Source organism: Embiotoca jacksoni, unplaced genomic scaffold (assembly GCF_022577435.1).
Source record: "Embiotoca jacksoni isolate LCO1_2020_lvr unplaced genomic scaffold, fEmbJac1.0.p SCAF_2, whole genome shotgun sequence".
Classification (NCBI taxonomy): domain Eukaryota; kingdom Metazoa; phylum Chordata; class Actinopteri; family Embiotocidae; genus Embiotoca; species Embiotoca jacksoni.
In genome coordinates, this window is record NW_027185340.1 from 17,989,452 (window position 1) to 18,010,639 (window position 21,188).

General features: G+C 41.1%; 1 protein-coding gene across 4 annotated transcripts in view; it reads left to right on the forward strand.

Moving 5' to 3' along the window:
- The first annotated feature begins 5,164 nt into the window (after positions 1-5,164).
- gulp1a (GULP PTB domain containing engulfment adaptor 1a) overlaps positions 5,165-21,188 on the forward strand; it is an 82,982-nt gene continuing 66,958 nt past the window's right edge. For 3 of the 4 annotated variants that reach the window (XM_069154848.1, XM_069154847.1, XM_069154846.1), the window contains exon 1: positions 5,165-5,351. The gene's annotated coding sequence lies outside the window, so the exon portion shown is untranslated. The remainder of the gene's footprint in view (positions 5,352-21,188) is intronic. The other variant, XM_069154850.1, reaches the window with a different exon arrangement.

Below are 21,188 nucleotides of genomic sequence, written 5' to 3' on the forward strand. Positions count from 1 at the left end.
TCACTGATGTTGTTTTAATAGTTTTTCAATAACAATGGAGATCTATGGCACAGAGGAAGAAACTAAATCAGGATGTGAATACATACAAAGCTGATTGCCAGATCTATTTTCTGTTGGATTAGGACATATCATGGACCACTAACTATTTAATTTTTCACTGAGGTTTGTTAAAAATAAGAAAAATACAGAATATCATCAATCTCATCATTTAACTGAGGTATTTTTGCTGCCTAAACACAACCAGACTTCACTGGATGCAACCCATGCAAAGCGGTATTAGCAGGGCATATAGTAAAGATAATTTAGGAGACAAATGTGTGTCATCATTCAAATCCAGACTGCTGCTGACGGAAAGCTAAAATTTTTTAACACGGATAACCGCACAAGATAAGAGTTCTAACTAAAAAAGGAAATGTGTCCACGCAAAATAAATCAGGTATTCATATTACTTATCGTCATGGACACCTTAATCCATCTTCACGGACAACAGAGTCTGTCCCGAACTGAAATCTGGAGGCCTGCACGTTATCTGCAATGTCATCAAAACAGTTTCTGAAGTTGGTCAGAGAGGGACAGACTATAAATACGGTGACAGTACCTAGGGTGATTCTCCTGTGATACTGGTGTATTTTTAGCAAACCTTAGACGAGGGAAAGTCATCTCAAGCCGACAACCTCTCTTGAGAGCGAGCTTTTTAATCCTCTGTGAAATATCTGAGCTAGACTCGGGCTGCCATGAAATAAACGTAATTTTCATGTAAATGCTTTAAACAGGAGCGTAAATTTGACTTACCTCTCTTTCATCGCCTCATCTCTCAGCGACGGACCTATTTGGAGTTTGTTTTGGGAATGAACGAGTCTCTTGGCCCTCGACACACCTGGTGTTATGGTCCGACCTCGGTGATCACAGGTCGTTAGCTTTAAGTAGGTGAGTGCACACCTGACGACTCGGCATGCGCCTCATGTGACCGATTGTGATTTCATCTCACTTCTCACTCTGTATGCAAATGAACATAAATAAGCACATGAACACGTACAGAAACGTAAGGAGAGGAGTCAAAGCAGCAGTCGTTTAACAAAATGTGACATCGTCGGTGGATAAATGAACTGTGCAAGGGGCCGGTGGCTCTTTTAACAGTTGTTAGGATGATTGTTAGGATGAGGAATTACACAAGAAACATTCAACAAAAAAAAGGTAAACCCAGAGGAGGCTTCGGTGAAACAAGCGTCAGACACAGCTTTTAATCATCAAACAGCTGCTTTACAGTCCCGAGTTTGCAGGTAAATTTCTCCTGCTTTCTGTGTAGTTCAGCTGCGCTTAGCAGAATCACACAGGATATTTTTTTCTGGTAGCAAAAAAAAAAAATTTAAGAAAAAGAAAAGAAAATGAAAAGCAGGCAGAGATGTTCAAGTGTAAAAGCTTTTTGAGTGGAAGAAGAAAAAACTAAAACCAAAACTAACGAACCTGCTGCAATGTGACGATAACACGTGGAAGCACAGGCTCAGATAAGAACGCGGAAACGTGGCATCGAAACCTGCATTTACTTTTAGTACTTATTCTTTGTTAATAGGATGTGGTCATATGTGTCCCAGAAAACCTCCAAATGTGGTTGGAGCTGATCGGATTGAGATCGGTACTTTTAGCTGACCACTTGTGATCTGAACTGCCTGCAAAGTATTATTTATCAAAGTATTCTACCTCTTATTTTGACTTTGATCAAACCATCAAATAACCTGTTTGTTTGAGTATATTCAACTATTATTGATGAATAACTGGTAAATACAGTTGTAATAGGTGCTTTTTTTTGCATTGGCAATTAAACTTCATACTCTGGAGCCCCCCAACGAACTCTGCTAAACTCACTTCTTTCTAACTCCACACCCCTGGATTCATATCATCTCAAACGTCAGCCCAAACTATCTCTCACTCCAGTGACATCGCTTCAGGATGTTAAACCGACTCCATGCAGCCTTCTCCGGAGACATAAAAGTCTTTACAATTTTGTTTTCACATTTATGGCAGTACTTTCATAGACCTGTGAACAGACTTTGATGTGGAAAATCAGTTTCCCTTTAGGCCAGATAAATAATATACTAGTTTTTTTTTTTTTTTTTTTTTTTTTTTTTTTTTCATTTTTGGTTGACAGCTCCCCAAATCAAAGATTTTCTGAAGGGGTAAACTGCTTCTTCTTTTTTTTTTTTTTTTTTTTTTTTTTTTTTTACTGTTTATGGGTACAGAACTTTTTCAAAATGATGATATAAGTCTCACCAGTCATAAGGTAACTTTTTGTCAACATGATGATGATGATTGTTTTTTTCTTCTAACGGATAGTAAAAAAAAAAACTAAATAAAAATATAACGGAATAAGAAACCATATTGTGACTTAAAACACAACATCTACAGAAAATAGGAAGGATGGAGGTTGAATGAGTTGAGACAACGATGCAGATGTTGTCTCACTTCCAGGATCTCATCTGATAATCTACAGCCAACATTAGTTCTTATTCCACCGTGCCAGTAAAGTTAGATAAAAGGAATGCTCCTATCAAATTAATCTCAATTTAATTAACTTCACAGATAACACAAGTAACTTGTTAGAAACCACTTTCTTACAAAGTGCACCATTCTTACAGTCTCATTAGACAATATGACATTAAGACACAGAACTTATTTTATCTCTATTGGAAATTTTAAAACAAGCACAAGACCACTCTAAGCAGTGTAAATTGCTGTCTACCAAAATGACCAATGGTCACCCGAATGACCATTGGTTATAAATAGGAAGTTAAAGAAGCAAGAGCTTCCTTCTTCTCCAGTTTAATTTTAGATAATCACTCGAACCCCAGAGTTTTATTCAAGGTCATAGACTCGGTCATAAACCCCTCCCCCTATTATTTTACTGATGCCTCACAAGAGATGTGTGAGAAGTTTTTAAATTATTTTAGTAATAAGGTAAAGGAAATAAGACAACAAATTACCCCCCCCCAACCTGTGTTTTACATGCCAGTAGGGACATTCAAAGCTATTTTAGTAATTTTGAACCTGTATCGCTCTCCTTCTTATCCCAAATCATATCTCACATGAAATCAACCACATGCAGCCTTGATTTTATTCCCACTAAATTTCTCAAAGAGGTTATTGGCACTGTAGGGCCCAGTATTTTATTGATTATAAATAGCTCCTTAGCAAATGGCAGGTACCCATCGATTTTTAAACATGCTGTCCAACCTCTTTTAAAGAAACCCAAGCTTGATCCTTCTGTTTTCTCCAATATTAGGCCAATTTCTAAACTTCCATTTTTATCAAAGGTTTTAGAAGAAGTGGTTTCAACACAACTCTTAGCTTTTATGAATCATAACAAACATCTTTGAGAAATTTCAGTCTGGTTTTAGAGCACTACATAGCACAGAAACTGCCCTCCTCAAGGTTACTAATGACCTCCGTTTAGCAGCAGACAGGCGGGGGGGGGGGGGGGGGGGGGTGCAGTTTCAATTCTTTTAGACCTAAGTGCAGCTTTTGACACCGTAGATCACACCATCTTAATCGATCGCCTCAAAACCTGAGTTGGCATCAAGGATGCTGCACTTAGTTGGTTTTATTCTTACCTTTTAGAAAGAACCTACTCGGTCACCATAGGTAATTACTCGTCTTCCACGACACACGTTACCTGTGGTGTACCACAAGGTTCAATTTTAGGTCCAATTTGATTTTCTATCTACATGCTTCCACTCGGCCAAATCCTCCAACGACACGATGTATCTTTTCATTGCTATGCAGACGACACACAGATATACCTTCCGCTGAGACCTGGCGACCCAAAGAGCCTGGATGCTGTCTTAGATCGTCTCTCTGACGTTAACTGTTGGATGGCTCAAAACTTTCTTCAGCTCAACAACTCAAAATCAGAAGTCATATTGTTCAATTCCCCAAACAATAACACCGGTCTCATTGAGAGTCAACTTGGTCCCCTGTCTGCTTATTTAAAACCTGTTGCCAGAAACTTGGGAGTAATGTTTGACTCTCAGTTAAGCTTTGAAACACAGATAAAAAAAAAATGGTTGGTTCAATTAAGAACCATCTCCAGAATCAAACCCATGCTGTCACACTCTGACCTGGAAAAAGTAATTCACGCCCTCATTTTCTCTCGACTCGATTACTGCAACTCCCTCCTTTCTGGCATAAACCAAAAATCGATCTCCCGCCTCCAACTAGTCCAGGACGCAGCAGCTCGGTTTCTTACTGGTCTTAACAGACGACATCACATTACTCCAGCTCTGGCCTCTCTCCACTAACTCCCGGTTGGTTTTAGAATTGATTTTAAGATTTTGTTGATCACTTTTAAGGCCCGCTTGGGTCTGGCCCCGAGCTACATTATTGAAACGTTAGCCCCACATGAGCCAACTCGCAGCCTTAGATCCTCCGGCGGGGCCCTTCTGGCCGTTCCAAAGTCGAGGCTTAAATCAAAGGGTGACCGTGCGTTAGCCATCAGGGCCCCTCGACTTTGGAGCGACCCACCTGAGGAGATAAGGCTCGCAGAATCATTAACTTCTTTTAAATCACTTCTTAAAACCCATTTTTTTTTTTTATAGAATCTGGTTACTGTCGCTTTTGCTTTGGTCCAGCCAGAACAATAAAGTTTTGCTAGTGGAAGAAGCAGCTGACTCAGTAACTCTTTTACAACACAAAAAGATAAGCTTGTTTGAAAAGAAGCAGCAATTGTAGGCTGACAGCTGGCAGGAAACTCGATCTAATTTAGCTTGTTTAATGTCAAACCTATTTCAAAAGACAACTTGCTGATTTCGAAGTGAATCAGAACAAAATGCGAACGCGGCTGCTTCATAACTTCCTTTAACAAGTCACGAATGGAACAGTTCATTAAAAAAAAAAAAAAAAAAAAAAAAAAAAATCATTTTTCATACGTATTTTAAAATGAGATTCAGCCACGATATGGACTTTACTTTTCTTTTCACAGCGGAGGAGAACTTTAAAAAATAAATAAATAATAATAATAATATATAATATATAGCCATTGTCTTGAACGGGGCAGCCTCGATGTGGAGCCTGCCTCCCCGATTCTTTCCGGGGGCGTCTTTTTTTTTTTTTTTTTTTTTCCATGTATTATTCGACTTGCGACCAAAGAGCTTTGCCGGCTGAGACCGAGAGCTTGTTGACGTCAGCAAACTTATCCAGCAGCTGTAGAGGCAAGCCGAGGAGGAGGAGGAGGAGGAGGGAGAAGAGGGAGAGGAGGACTAAGACTGCTGGATGTGGATGTGGAGCTCGGACCGCGGAGCTGCTGAGGACCGCGGGCTTCTTCTCAACCGGGACTGTTCGGACTTCCTCCTTGTTCCAGGGTGAGTCCGGACCGGCCGCTCTTCTTTTGCGTCTCTTTCCTCCCCCCGCGGAGTCGCTCGGAGCTGAGATTCCTCTACCGCCGTCGGGAGTTTAGCTGTCGAGTTTTTTTTCGGCTGCTGGCAACAATGTTTTTGTGTACCGGTGACACACTTTCGCCTGGGCGATTTTTGTCGTCTACTATCAAAACCCAAGTTAACACGCGCGCTTTGGGATATTTAAATCACGTTTTTTTTTTTTTTTTTTTTGCCAAGAAATGTGCGATATCTTTTTTTTTTTTTTGGGGGGGTGCCGAATTAATTTCACTCTTGAACCTAACGGGAAACTTTGTTGCGCAAGTCCGTGCAAGGTGGACTCCGAGCTAACGTGTCGAGTTTGTGATCGAAAGTCGTTTTTTTTTTTTACCTTCTCCCGGTTTTCACTTTTAAGTAAAAAACAAAACAAAAACAACAACAACAAAAAAAACAAACAAACACGGTGGATATTTGCATGGAAGCGGCACGTTTTGGACTCGGACGTTGACAGCTCGCTTTTCGTCACATTTGCATTTGAGGTTCTTTTTTTTTTTTGTGTGTGTGTGATTGTTGCCGGTCCACAGCGGGCTGTACTTCAAACTGGGGATGCAGTAACACGTTCAAACATATCTATCGCGTCTCTGAGCAAATACAAAACACAGTCCGGCTGCGAGTGGGCCATTATATATATATATAGAGAGAGAGAGTATGTGGCCGTGTGTCTGTAATGTGCGGAGCGCCTTATTTTTTGTTCTCTCTCTCTCCCAGAGAGCAAAAGGCATTGCGAGACGAGTGACATCCTACCTCAATAATAAACTAGGGTGGATTATTTAAGGGCCGTTTACCTTTTCGTCAAATCCTGCCCACATAACTGTTGTCGGCAGGGGACGGCAGCGGGAGACAAGACAACAACTTTGTAAATAGTCTGCCGTTGTGTGATGAGATAACAATCGCTTAAATCACGGGTACTTTTGATGGATGGAATCATGGATAGATAATGTCCACCATTACTTTGAGGATGGATCTTGTCTGTGTGTGTGTGTGTGTGTGTGTGTGTGTGTGTGTGTGGGGGGGGGGGGGGTGGTGTGTGGTGTGTGGTGGTGGTGGTGGTGGGGAGGAAGAGGGGAGGGCACTTCTGGTGCCTCTTCCACAGTTCTCATTTCATGGCTCAAGAGTCACTATTTTCTGTGGTTGTGAAATCAAGGTTTCAGTTCGACTTGTTGAGGTCAGCATTAAGGATTGTTTCACAGATGTACATTTTTCAATCTCCGGTCTGCCTCTTAACAGGTTGGTGGTGGAACACCCACTGACTGAGCTCTGCATGTTTTTTGTTGTTGTTGTTGTTGTTGTTGTTGTTTTTTTTTTTTTTTGCAGCCACTGGAAGCAGTAACTGAATGGCTTCTCTTCAAGTGGCTCATACAGTATGCCGTGGAAATCGGCACGAATTAGCCTCGAGGCTCTCGCAAATTGCTGTTCAGGACAGGGTTTTTTTAAAAAAAAAAAAAAAATTTTGATTTAAGGTTCCTTTAGTAGTCTGCCAGGACGATGGTGGTCATGGTGATCTGATTTCAAGCACAGTTAAGTAAAGGTCATGTGAATTTAATGACAAAGTCTTAATCAGCCCTGGGCAGCCATTGTTGTCGCCACCCTGTGATTTACTGTGTTGGATGAGCTTTTGCTGACTACACCGTATTAAAGATTCTGGTTGAAATATATCAGCTGGGAGATATTGTCTTTTGTAAACATGTGTGCTGTCAATTGTGCCAAAAAAAAAACCCCACCATCAATACAGTAGTATAAGGTGCTTCAAATGTCCCAGTCCGAACAGTGACAATTGCTGTTGATGCTGAAAAGCAGGATACGCACAACTTGAAAGATTCTGCAGCAAAATACCAACAGTTTTCATTTAGTTGAGAGGATAATGAACACAAACAATACCAATACAAGTTTAACACGATAGCTTTCTTTAAACTACTACACACCCGTGAAAAAGGACATCTATTTGAGTCCGTCTCAGTCCCTGCGGTGGTCCAGTTATTGTTAAACCTTTGCACCTTTGGCTGCTTTTCCTCTGTCTTTGCTTCTCTTTATCTGCAGGCTTTTGACATAGTCACTACATGCTGTCAAAATGCACTGCTAGTGTATAAATTAAACGAAAAGGCAGTCTCCACTCCCTGTTGTTTGTCTTTTTTCTTATGGACTGAATAGTTGCTCTGGATTTGCTCACAGGATTTACAGTGTTGTCATGGATTTATCTTATTTTAAGCCTGTGTTTGTTTGTTTGTTTTGGTCAAACAGCATGAGGGGAAACTGCATTAGTTGATAGTAGTGCCTCTTTACACTTTAATCCTGAATTTATGATTAACTGGATTACGTTAGATGCCGCCGAAAAGGTCTACATTTGATTATTATAGATAATGGAGCATATTTTATATTGTTTCTAAGCAGCTTTATAGAGTTTATCCTCATTGATCGCGAGAGCTGGAAATGGGACTTGAAAGAGGAGGGGGATAAATCGTGATTTCACTTGTCCGATATGACATCGTTGTGTTCAGATTTGACCAAATTATGACCCTCGGATGAGGCTTCGTGGGTTTTAATGGAAATAGCATGCAAAATGTTCACGGGGTTAAATGCATTTGTACATTTAACACCGGCAGCCATGTGGTCAAACGTCAGCTTTGGGTTACTCGCAGCGGAATTTCCTCGAGGAAATTGTTTGGTGCAGATGGCGCTCACAGTTGGTTACCTGCTCAGCTGAATCAGATATATCCTGACAGGTCTTGCTAAAAGTCTGCGTGCTGGATGACAGTTTAAACATCAGCCTTAAAATAAATGGGCTCTGGTGCGTGATCTCTGCTTGTTTGTCTGAATGGTTGATTGATGAATCGGTCCGTCCAGCGAGAAAAAAAAACCCATCTGCATCTACTTCTACTGATAATCGATTCATTGTCGAATCATTTTTCATTTTAAAATAGTGGAAAACAAAACCTCCCAAACACCGTCTTGGTCCTGCCTCTAAACATCGAATATTTGCCGCTTTTCTTGGTCGTTTGTCTTCGTAAACAGAGAAGTTTTTGTGTTTTGGACTGTTGGTCAAACAAGATTGGGCAGTTTTTGACACTTTACAGATAGATATGAGAAGTCCCGCTTTCATATCAAACTTGATATACTGTCTGGCTGGCTGCATTTATTCTGACATGCTGTGGAAAGTGTGTTTAACTCAACGCGCACGCCCGAGTTACTCGTGCGGTCAAATGTTTGGGGCTCGGAACCGAACTTTAAAACTTTTGTGGGACCAACCTAATTGCTTCAGTATCAAAAAAAATTGGCATTTAGGGGGCATCTGCAAATTGTAGCGTCTCCAAGTCATCTGCATGTGAGGCGTTCACAGGGCATTTTGTAAATTGCAGCTACGTAAAATAACCTTTACAATCTCCACCACTAAACTGCATGAAAATGAAAGAAGATTAAAATTGGTATTAAAAGGAACTGGTATTGTTGTCAAGATATTAGGGCTGTCACTTTTTTTTTTTTTATTGGAAATTCTAACGTGCATTCAAAAAGAATCACAATTTGAACTGCAGTGACCCGTTCGAATTCAAAATTTACAGTCTACATGTGGCTTATTAGGTTGGAAGTAATTAAGTTGCGTGTTGTTTGATATTCGTTCAATGTAATCTTTGGAAAAAGTAACAGCCCTACCAGATATTCACACTGGCACCGGTATTGGAAACATTTGAGCATTACGTAGCCCTCGGAAAAATCTGACTCGTTCTGCTTTTGATTTGGAGGATGTTTATTCTGCAGAGTGAACAGGACATTATGAAGTGTTTTTTATTAACACGCAAGTTCACATCATTGCTCGTTTCTGCTTGAAGCAACACGACTCATCTGTTGTTATGCGAGACACTGACGCCAGCTTCTACATGCGCGCTGTCCTCTTGTCTGTCTGTGAGACACTTGGACCTCGGTTTGATGTACCCCTCCCGATTACAGGATGACTCTGGGTCACATGGGAGACATGACTGTATCTCAGCGCATTAAGGTTAGCTGGTTCAAAATGATTGCTCCTGTAATGTTGACGGCGCTCATCCTCACAACTCTCTGCCCGCCGTCAGACCGTTCACTTCGTCTGTCAGTCTACGATCACACGGTGACTGATAACGTCGTCACGATCGCCCGTGCTCCCAATACCTCACTGTCACCGCAAACTATTACGAGTTCATCTTCCCGCCTCGAGCTGTTTCCTGTCAGATTGCTGGAAAGCCGAAGTGACTTCAGCCTCACGCGCAGCCCGGAAACATCGAGCAGCTTTTCATCCACTATGACAATTGCAGCTGTTACCTCTGGAATCAAAATTGAGCAGGGAAGATTATATTGCTTCTTATCACTGGCTCAGTCTTCTTATCCTCATCGTCGCGTCTACGTCAGAAGGAATCCTCTTCTTGTGAACTAAAACCAAAGAGGTGGCTTTGCTTATGCCAAGATAATTGATATTTTTGTCGAGCTCGGCGAAGGCGTTGACTCTCACAAATGTCAAAGCTTTTGGTCTCACCATGTCTGTGATTGAATTACTCCTCTGAGCAGTGGTTATACATCTCAATTAATCATGGGCTTTTGTAAATGAGACAGCTCGGAGAGCCTCCGGTCTGCGCGTGCTACTGCCTGTTTGCCATACTTGCGTCTTGCTTCTTTAGTCTGCCTTTTTCTTGCACGTGGCTGCTATTGTTTTAAAAAGCAGAAGCTCCTTTTCCTGTGCCAATGGGTCTCTGTTGTTCATATGATGTGTCGTTATGGGAGGATGCCAAGACCAACAAAGAGACACAAAATAGATTAATATAGCTCAAATCCAATGCACTTTCAAAAGTATTTGACGCTCAGTGCTTTGATGTTGGAAAATGACGCTTTCCCTGCTTCTTAAATCATTTCAAAAAGCCCCACGTAGCTAATCCAAAAAGTGCAGCAGTGTAAGACCTGCACAACGCACTGTGTACGACGGTCTCTGTTGGCGTGTGCGCGCGCTGCCTTCGTGCGGTCCTCGCCTCTCGTCCTTGCGGTTGTTGTCATTGCTCTTCATCACTCTAGCGGGTGCTGACGACACATCTTCAGCATGCATGCAGAACATCTGCTGCATCAGAAGGCAGGAAAAGCAGAACGTGACGGTTGCATAAGAAACTGACAGTTCGTCAGCAATTCACAGCGCGTGTTGGTGTCTGTTTCGCTATATGTTCTTGAATTGTTGACGATAGACTGCACATGAAATTGGATGCAGCCTTCGTGATATCACCTGTAGGTTTACTAAAGAGAGGTTCTGAAGCTCAGGTCCGGGATGCTCAGATTATCACCATGTTGGTAGTCCTTGTCTCAGATTCACCTCCCTGCTAATCATCAAATGGAAAGAGAGGTGGCGCCTGGCTGGAGCTGAGGCTGGTGAAGTGTGGTTGCTGAAATATTACATTACATTACATTTAGCTGACCCTTTTATCCAAAGCGACTTACAATAAGTGCATTTCAACCATGAGGGTACAAATTCACAACAACAAGAATCAACAAAGTAAAATTTTCTTCAAGAAAGCCAAATAAGCTGAAGCCTATCCCAGCTCACTTTGGGTGAAGGCAGGGTTCACCCTGGACACGAAGCAGCAAAAATAATAGTAAGCTGACAAAGGTATTGCATTTAGTTTGAATCGATAATGCCATGTGTGTTACCCAATCCTTTTGATATATAGTTTTGATACATATATACATGTATTTATTTTTATTTTTTCTGTAATTGCAACCTCAATATCTTTGGGTTTATCATTTGGACAGAAGAAGCACATTAAAGAAGGTCATGGTGAAAAAAGAAATTGGATTTTTAGCGAACAAATTAATTAAAATTAGGTCAGCGTAGTCTTCAGTTAATTTAGTTTTTAAAATGTGTTCATCACTGACTTAGCTTGCCCTTTGGTATTTCAAAATCGTTGTCATTAACACTCTTGTATTGCATAAACTGCAGCTCCCTGAAGGGGTTGCCAGCCCTATGAACTTGGTGTTATAATGCTTTGTATATTTTTTAAAAAGCGATACTATATAAATGATGGTTTTCGGTTGGGTCTGACTGGATACAGAGCAATGCCTGGTAACCCATGTCAGAAGTGCATAGAGGTTAATAATACAAACATGTCTAATAACAGAAAGTGTGACGACATAGAAGAACTTGGACATTTTCTCATCTGGATTGAATGTTCACAGCAGTTCGTACATTCTCCCTTTTGAAAAAGCCAAATGAGTCAAGGGTAAATAAGTCTGCCAAATAAGGAACTGGAACATGGTGCTGGTCCTAATGAAAACTTTCAGCATGATAAATGAACCATCTTATTGGCCTTGCTCCTGGGAAGCCACATTTTAAGACCAGAATGAAAATGGTTTTCCTGTAAGATACGTCCCATGGGTGGGCCTTAAGGTGTCCATGCAGGATCATCACTTGAATGCCTCCGTCTGTGCAGTCTCAACAATTTTTCATGTATTACTTATCTCAAGGTTGGGATTTATTATTATTTTTTTTTTTTAGTTTTTTTTTTTTAGTTTTATAATCCAAGTGAAGTTTATAAAATATACAGGATGAATAGATTGGTTGGTATTTCTCTGCTTATGCTATATAAAACTTCAGTCTCAGCAGCACGTATGGCCGGAGATGAACTATGCTCTGTAGCACACCGAGGGGGAGCGCTGACAACAGGACAGGCAGCAGAGCTATGCCATAGAAGAAAAAAAAAAAAAGATCTCTGTCAGTGCATGTCTCTTTGACCGTTGATTGTGCACGATTATGTTCATTCATTTTCATTAATGATTATTTAACACACGAGTTGCGGCCACCTTACCGCTCTAATTTTTCTAAGTATTACACGGTTCTACAAATATATGCATCACAAGTAATTTTCATTCTCGAGGATGTTAGAACATGGTCTCTGTGTAAACTTGGTTTGTTGCCAAAGCCTTGAGATTTTACCGTAATTCCCGATGATGTATTAGAGCTTTTATTAACTTTGCTCACTGACACAAGAAATCACATTCAATAGATTTAGTTACGTTTCTCTGCCAATGGAAATAAATAAATAACCCGACTCAGGAAGAACCAGGAAGAACTTTTTAAAGCCAATGTAAGCTCAGACTTTGGACGAGTTGAAGCTTACATGTTGGACACTCTACAGCAGTATAACAACAGATCTATTACCTCGAGTGTTCATCATCAATTTGTATCCCAGTTCTGCTATTTGCAAGATCATGTTTATCCTACTGGTACGATTTGTGCGAATATTATTTATATTCCAGCCAGTAAGTCAGTGAGCTGATATTATTGATGGGACTTGGATGGGGTATATTTTACTGGAAACATATTTTTAGGTAGTATGGTCTCAGTTCTTTGGAGCAACATAAAAGGGATTGTATCACCAATGAATATCAAAAAAAGAAAGAATTTATTCAAGTCCACTTACTGGAAAATTCCTGGAGCTTTTAGCTAAATTGAAGCCGGAGATTGTTGTTCTCAACTCAAACAATCTCCATGGCAACAGAACAAACTCAATCTATCGATGAAGGTCGTGAGATGATTTATCAAATCATTTGTCAGTTGTTTTTCTTCAAAACTATTTCTTTGAAATCAAAGTGCTAATTTGAATATTTTTGCCAACAGACTCTTATGATGAAGGTGTTGTTTGAAGATTTTTGTGGCCAAACTGCAGTCTTTGAGATTTCTTCTTTTGTCCACCCAGCTATCCAAAACCAAAAAGAGAAACACTTTTTAATAATAACAAAACAGAGAATATCATGAAAATGACACATTTGACAAAACAACTAAAGCATTTTTTTAACCTTCTAAACGGAGATTTGTTGAATGATTGTTTGTTATTGTTGCAGATATCATTTCCTGACACTCATTTCATTGATTAGTTTATTTTAATTAGATATGTCAAAGTGGTATTTGTATAGTTCAAACATGTCACTTGAAAGTACGTTGCAGCGGTATTTGAATTCTGGACACTTGTAGTCAATGTGTATAATATATCATTTAAATGTAAAAACGTTAAACGATTGGTGAGACACATGAGAAAAGGTGAATGAATACAAAATGTGCTTTTGTATTCATAACCATCTGTTGCCCATTGGCATTTGGGAGGAAATGTCTTTGACTGTCTCCGGGATAGCTCGGATTGATTTTGAAAGTAAATCACAACTGAGACAAGGGGAGCCAGTGATGGAAGAAATGAGACGACTGTCTGATGAGACCAAAGCTCCCATCGGCCTCATTACATTATTGCTTTCAAACTGCGTCTTCAGACTGCCTCTGATTTGAGGCAAATCACAACCGCTGATTTGTTTTAACGTGCTCTTCATCTTTGGCTCTGTGTGTGGCTCTGCATGCTGTGTGCTTTTAATGTGTCTTTTATTATATCTGAATCCACTGTACGAAATTAGTAAAGCTAAACGGCTCTAAAAACCGGTTCCCTTTTTATCTTCTTTAGTCTCTCCGTGTCATTACGGTGTTTCTTTTTTTTTTTGAAATGGTCTCCGTGCTCAACTTTGATTCCTGCTTGTTTTTGTGTCCTTGAAGGGTCGGGCACAGCTTAATGTCAATGGGGATGGCTTGTCATACTTTTAGACATGGATAAGGTTATACATTTTGATTAATGAAAGTCTATCTGCAAAGCAATTTCCTGATGAATGAGCTCATGCGTTTGTAAGAGGTGAGAGAAACATGGCTTCCCACAATTAGCGCTCATCGATATCAAAGTTTAGCGATAGTAACTATAAATAGACACAGCAGGCACGTGGACTGAATGTGAAATCTGTCTGCAGTTTTGACTTTTTGTGTCATTCCCTGTAGACATGTTGACAGGAGATGGCCTTTTAGTGACCAGGATACGTCAAAGTTGTTAAACTCCCCCCTTGTCTGCCTGTTAGTGGGTCAAAAACATTTTAAACGCCCGTACTTGTTCGCCTTAGACGAAGTTTGCACTGTTATAGCTGTGCGTGGGATCAAGACCCCGTGGCAGCTTAGTTGACTCATCGTGACTTATCCGTACCGTGCAGAATAAGCTCTCCAGCCCGACGTGAAAGTCTCACTTCCCTTTCTTCAACTGAACATTAAATGAAAGCACTGACCGGCTGAAATAATATGAAGTACACAGTAAGTCATTGAAACCAATTCGACCGGAACGCAAAACATCTGAAGGAAAGATGACTCAACATTTCGTTGTCTTCGGCTAATAATCAGGAAGTACTTGGCATTGACATGTTCCAGCAAAAGTAAAGGTGGAAAGGCACCGAGGGAGCATTGAGAGCCGATCTGCTCGGGCCCCGTTCGGAGGTGGTCTGGGACGCCCGTGAGCACGTGTTCTTCGCGGCGGAAACGCAGTGTGTCCTCAATCCGTCCCGGGCCTATGAAGCAGCTTTTTAGCGATTTAAAACACAACGAGCTTGTTCAGGTTCCCGTTCTCGGGCTTATTAACGTGTATATTTCTGGCGACGCGGCGTACACGTTCATTTGCATACAGAGCTGGGAAGTGAGATCTGATCTTAAGTTGTCATTCGGGACGCATGTTGAGGTGCAAGAAATGCCAGATGGGAACATGCGGCTTAAATCTTGCCAGGAGGCACGTTAACGCGAGGTGGACACAGCCTCAGAGTGACACGCAGTTCAGGCTCCTTCAGCAGGACACTGTAGCTTTAAAACGGCGCATATGGAAAGTGTGTCGTCTCCCACCCAGCAAATGTGCATGGCTTTAGTACAGTGGATGACGCCAGGGGTGAAAAGAAGACCAGGATGTCTTACTCGAGTAAAAGTACTGTTGCACGTCTTGCATAGTAAAATTAGTCTTGCCTCGCACAGCAGGGGTTCCCCTCTCATTCCTGAAATTATGGACCTGCGTGGGAGCTTGTCCAAGCATAGAGTCTTTGCCTGTAAGCCAAGTTGTGCCTTCCCTTTAACGTGTGGTAATCAGGCGATAGACTGCTGACACGTTCAGCTTTCAGAGGTTCTCCAAAGGAGTTGTTGTGCCTTTCGTACTTGTCTCCCGCAGCTGTGTTTGTGTTCTCACCTTCATCTTACAGGCTGCAGCTTCACTGTCTTCTGTGTTCCCTTCGCTGTGCTGAACAGTCATGTCCTTTTGTTTTACCTGTTCATGAAACCAGTCCTGTTTCTTTTTACACCTAATGTTGAACTAGGCTGACGCCGGTACATGACTGATAGTACAGTTCGAGTTTATCACAAGTATATTGGTATTTGCACATCCTGTATGTTGGCCAGTAAATAGCAATAATTTGCAGTGCAAAAGTGTCACTTGGTGGTCACTGGGAAAGAGTGTTGCAATTATCTCATCCGTCCAACAGATTTTCAACTGTGAAACCTCCTCCTCAAAACATACCTCGGTAGCTAAAAACAAGTATACATTTTAAACAAATATAAGTGAGCCTTCTTTATGTATTGATGCAAAAACTGAATGTCCACTGATGCAATAGTTAGTGATAGTTTTTCTTTCAAATATCAATATCACCCATAGACTGTACATAAAAGTGGACATAGCTTCTGGGTCTGAAGAATGAGGCGGATGTGGCGGTGCCTTAAACTGTAATACCGCCGAGTGCCACTAGAGGTTGGCTCCAAAAACCCTCCGGTTCCGTAGACTCCCATTCATCTAGTCTCATAAAATTCTTAGTCAGTAAATGTTTTCCATGCAAGCTAAAGTCACTTCTTCTTATTAGTTTTCTGGTGGTCCATCTGAATAAAATCCCGTCATTATTTAGAAAATATGCTTTAAAAAGATGTGTTTTGGGGGGGCGTGTCTGTTTGATTGACAGGCCTGTGGTGCAGTCAGGTTACAGCTATCGGTTGGTGGGACGTAGTATCGTCGGGTTTCCAATCATATGGAGTCAGATCCACCGCTGGCTCCTCCCCAGTTCATCCAAATATGGTCACTTCTGTTTCCAAACCGCTCCGAACTAGCAAGATGGCGACGGACAAAATCCGAACTGGAGGCTTCGGCTTCGTAACGGCCGTTCACAAACCAACGGGTGACGTCGCTGTTGGTTGCCGCTTGATATTACCATTGAAAATCCTGAAACAATCAGCCTGGTATCAACTGGACTAACCAGTAATAAAAGTGAAGGCCAACTTGGAAGGATGTCAGTATCAAGAGCCAATGGTACCGTAGAGGTTAGTCACCAACACTTCTGTGATTGGCTGTAGATTGAAATGTGTTTATCTTTTGCACTTCTTTTGCTCACTGACCACTTTTTAACTTTTCACAGGAGGAATGCAAAAGAAGATTCAGACAAATTCAACTGGTTAGCTGATAATTACAGCTGACAAGCTCAGAATTAATTTTATGCAAATATTATACTGGAGCATTTCTGTTTTATTCATGAGAGCCTGGGCAGGCGGCCTTGGTATCCCAACCATATAGAATTTTGGCACATCCGAGCCCTCCATGTTCTGCCCTGCGTCTCTTGTTCGGTGGCTCTAGCGAAAAGCACAGTCTCGGGCATATAAAGGCTTCGGATAGCTCCATTTTATCAAACTATCACAGATTCTGTTCGGCATTTATGGAGCTGACAAATTGTATTTAGAGCTGATGGCTGTGAGCAAATCAGACAGGCAGACAGGCTTAACACTGTCACCATTGGTGTTCCAATTTGGCTGGGGCTGTATAATGCATGTCTTTCTCATCCAACACCTCCGAAGAATTCACTGGCACACGCCTGTCCAAGGCGTCCTCAGTCAATTCAAGAAGTCATCCCGTTGTGGGTGAAAACAGACCGGCTTTTTACGGCTCTTTTATTTCTTGATGAGTACCATTAATTTCCGAGGGCAGGCCGAGCTCTTTGCAGCTGCCATTTTTTTCTGTCCGCTTGAGACAACATGACTGCATTATCCTCCTTCCGGTAATGAATTGGCAGGAGTTATGTGTACTTTATTGATATTGTTTAGCACTTTTAGTCGGGAGGCTGATTTCACCGTTCATTCTCTGAGTAGACTGCATATCTCACCCTCACAGGCCCCAACGCCTATTTATGTGTCGTAGATGTTTTGCCAAGGCTGCAGTCTGGAGTAAATACTTCTCAAGTCCATAATTTATTTTCTTCTACACTATCAGCCTGGAAGCTTCCTCCATAAAGATCACTCACATTAAAACTAATTAGATTTATTTGGGCTCATTATAATGCCTCTTCCCTGTGCAAACAGGCACGGATTCTAGTGTTGTTCTGCCGCTGTTGTTTGTGCCCCACGTTGACTACAACATAAACCCTCCTTATGGCTCCGACATATTGGCTGTCTCATTTCGCCCACTTTGTACCATCATTGCGTTTTGTTTTCCAGAAACGGACGCCACAAAAAGGCAAAGGATTATTTTACAAGGTCAGATTTATGTGACGTTTATCTTTGGACACAAAAACAGCAATCCCCTTTCATGACGACGTCTTGAGTTATTTTGTTTTTCCCGCCTTTCCAGTTTTTTGTAGTTTTACATTTTAAAAAAGACAAATATAATAGAACCCATACCCTGGTGTTTTGATGAAATCTGGTCTCTCAGACGTTTTTTTTTCTGATCTGGCACATATCCAACTTTCAACACAGAATTATTTATCCTTTTCATGAAATTCTATCAGGTACCGCAGACCAAACGCAAAGTCGTTGCAAACATGCGAATGTTCACGAATTTGCATCTGCCCGAGTTGTTAATATTTAACCTGAGCGGGCGTATTTGTGCAAGTAAGACAAGGCGAAAATTTGCTTGAGAATTTGTTGTTTGTGAATCTTAGTCAAATAACATGTCCTCTCATTCACAAATGCAATGAGACACAATTTACTAAGAGAGAAAGAAAAACTGTTCATGTTTTACAAATATTCTTTTGGTTTTAAATAGTTAGCATCATCAAGTGTGAAAAAACTTAACACCTGCACTTGACAAAACCACCTTTTTATTGTCCAGAGGTCCTGTGAACTCGCTTTACTCACAGTTTTTTTTTTTTTCAAAGAAAATACATTTCTAATACAACGACTGCACATGAATCCGTTTTAGTCGACTTTTTGAGACATTGGACAATTTAACCTGGCTACATAACAACATCTCCTGCCAAATTAAGAGTTCAGCAGTTGTTTTTCAGGTTTTTTTGGTTTCCTTTATCCAGATCACCAGCTTGGTGTAGGTGGTTGCTGAGGAAGCTTGTCTGGCGGTGCCGTTAAAAAAATGAGGCCAGTGAGTAAATCATACTGTTTTTCCTCACTGGCCTGACTGTAATTGCAGCACTCACAGTAGTCTGGGTTGGCTCAGTGTGCAGGAGCCCAGATACAGACCTGGATGGTGACTCCACAGAGACTCTGGATGTAAGCTTGGCTGTATAAAATGTCAGTGGCCACAGCGGCTAAGATCTCTGTCCAGGAAGAATTATGAAATAGAATTGTCGCTGAATTATATGCTGTGCTGAGCTCAGACTAGAGATTCAATATTATTGACTCTTCTTTTGTCTCCATCTCAGTCTGTGCTCACCAAATTCAAACTGCTATATTTTCTTTGAGAAAGGAGACTGTGTTGCATTAGTATTAGTGTAGTTTAGAGACTGAAAATTTGAATATATGGACGCTAGCTCTATATATCAGTTTTTTGACAGTTGTATCGAGATCATAGTACTAGTGGTACTAACAGTGTGAAGTGCAAAATCACATGTATTTATTCATCAAACTACACAAACAATAACTTTCCTCACAAATACACAGATGTCATTTAAAGAGAAGATACCATAACCATTGTCTTGTACTCGTAGAGCTGGAGTTACTTGCAGTAACTACTATTTACTTAGTTCGTGTGCACCTGTTTCAGTTCGACTTCAGAGTCGATTATACATTTTGCTGTTACTGAAAGTCACATTAATTTGTCTTTTGACGCCTGCCAGTGCAAACATGTAGATCTAATTTTACAACTGCCACCAGGAAAGAGATCCATTTGTTAGAGTGTAATGTACTTTATATCTCATGTAGATAACACCTTGATGAACTTGCCACAGTTGTGTGTCTCAGTGACTTATGTCCCTTCTGGAGATGGTTCTTTATGACTGTGGCTTTAACTTCGGGGATGGTTGTCAATGCTGCAGAATGAATTTAAGCCAATTTTCCTGATGGGATTCTTTTATGATGAAGAATCTAAACATCTGAAATGCCTGAAACTTTTCCTCAGCGGTTTGCTTATTTAAAAGTTCTTTGCTGATGATCTAAATCCTGCATTTTGCGCAGTCATTGCACTTTAAAAAAACTTTTTTTTTGTTTAAGCTGTCTCACTGTATATAGAGTAACATATGACAGTATGGCAGGGTGTGAACTTAAGTATCAAAAATACCGAACTTCAGAATTATCTGTGATGAGTGAGTCATTCCTGTTTGCTGTTTGATATTCAGTGGAGCTCAGCGTGACACTGAGCTCCACTGAATATTTGCGAAGTTGGCTGAAGTACTGTCGAACCAGAAACTGCTACATTCTCCTATATTTTGGTGCCATTGACTTTACAGCTGACTGCGCTTTTAGCAGTCACACAGGAGAAGATACTTTGAGAGTCTCAAGGATGTTTTTTTTTAAGCATGATCAGAAGGTTATATATATATAAAAAGATCGTAACAGTTTTTTCTTGGTTATTTGGGTTCAAGGGTACAGGCCTAGTTTAGTGGGAGTGAATGATGAGCGAACGGTCAGATGACTTGTACGGAAGAGACCAAAGGCCTGCGGTTTGGAAAACTGATGTTTTCACATCACAGATGATGAATGAAGATCAGGTCAGTTTTAAAAATCTAAAACTTTTCTCAAGGGGCTCTTTGGTCCATATAGCATACAAAATCCTGAAACCAACAATACAACCTGAGCCTTGTGACCTCATCCCCACCTGGCAGACTTGGAAACAACACAGGAGGCAAAACCCAAGCACAACATTTACATGTAGTACAGGGGAAACAAGGCCAACATGACGGCATAATACATGAGAGAGAGGAAGACTAGGCGGAAGAGCTGAATATCCTCGAGGACCCAGATCCAGATCATGTTGAATACGGGACCGACGGCCAGAGGAGCGAGGACGACCGGCAGTCCGGCACGCTGCACTAAAATGTCTTTAAAATGTAAAAGATGTAGCTTTTGTAGAAGTTCAGTGGAAGCCAGCTGCTCTGTAGTGGTGTTGGACTGGACTGTAACTGTGTCACAGTGTCTGAGACCACCCCCCCCCCCCCCACCGACAGACAGTCTGAACTGTGTGCCGTTATCCCTAAATTTGAGGGATTATCACGTCGCCGCTCTCTTTGATGGCCGACTCTTCATTCAGCTTTTGACTTTGACTTTTTCTCAGCAGCTACGTTACAGTTTCGCCTCCTGACAACGTTGTATGAACTTGTTCATTTCGAGCATCCCGCTGACTTTAGGCTCCCTTGGGTTTTGGTTGTGAATCCATTAGAGTGTAATGTGTTTTTTTTGGTTTTTTTTTTTTAGCATGCAAAGTTGCCACTTACTGTCATTAGGGAACATAATCTTTCAAAGAGTTGAGGCTGATTCTGCACCACACGCTGTTGATGGAGAGTAAACAAACAGTCCTTATGCAAGATGATCAAAAACATCATCAAAACATGTTTGACTGAAAAATGGACAAAAGTATGGAATTATAGGCACTCTAAAAAAGTGCTGAAATAAATGTCAAATTTATTAAAATAAATCAAGACGGTAGAGCGGGTTGGCCACTAATCGAAATGTTGGCGGTCCTGTCCACATGCCGAAGTGTCTTTGGTCAAGACACTCAACCCCAAGTTGCT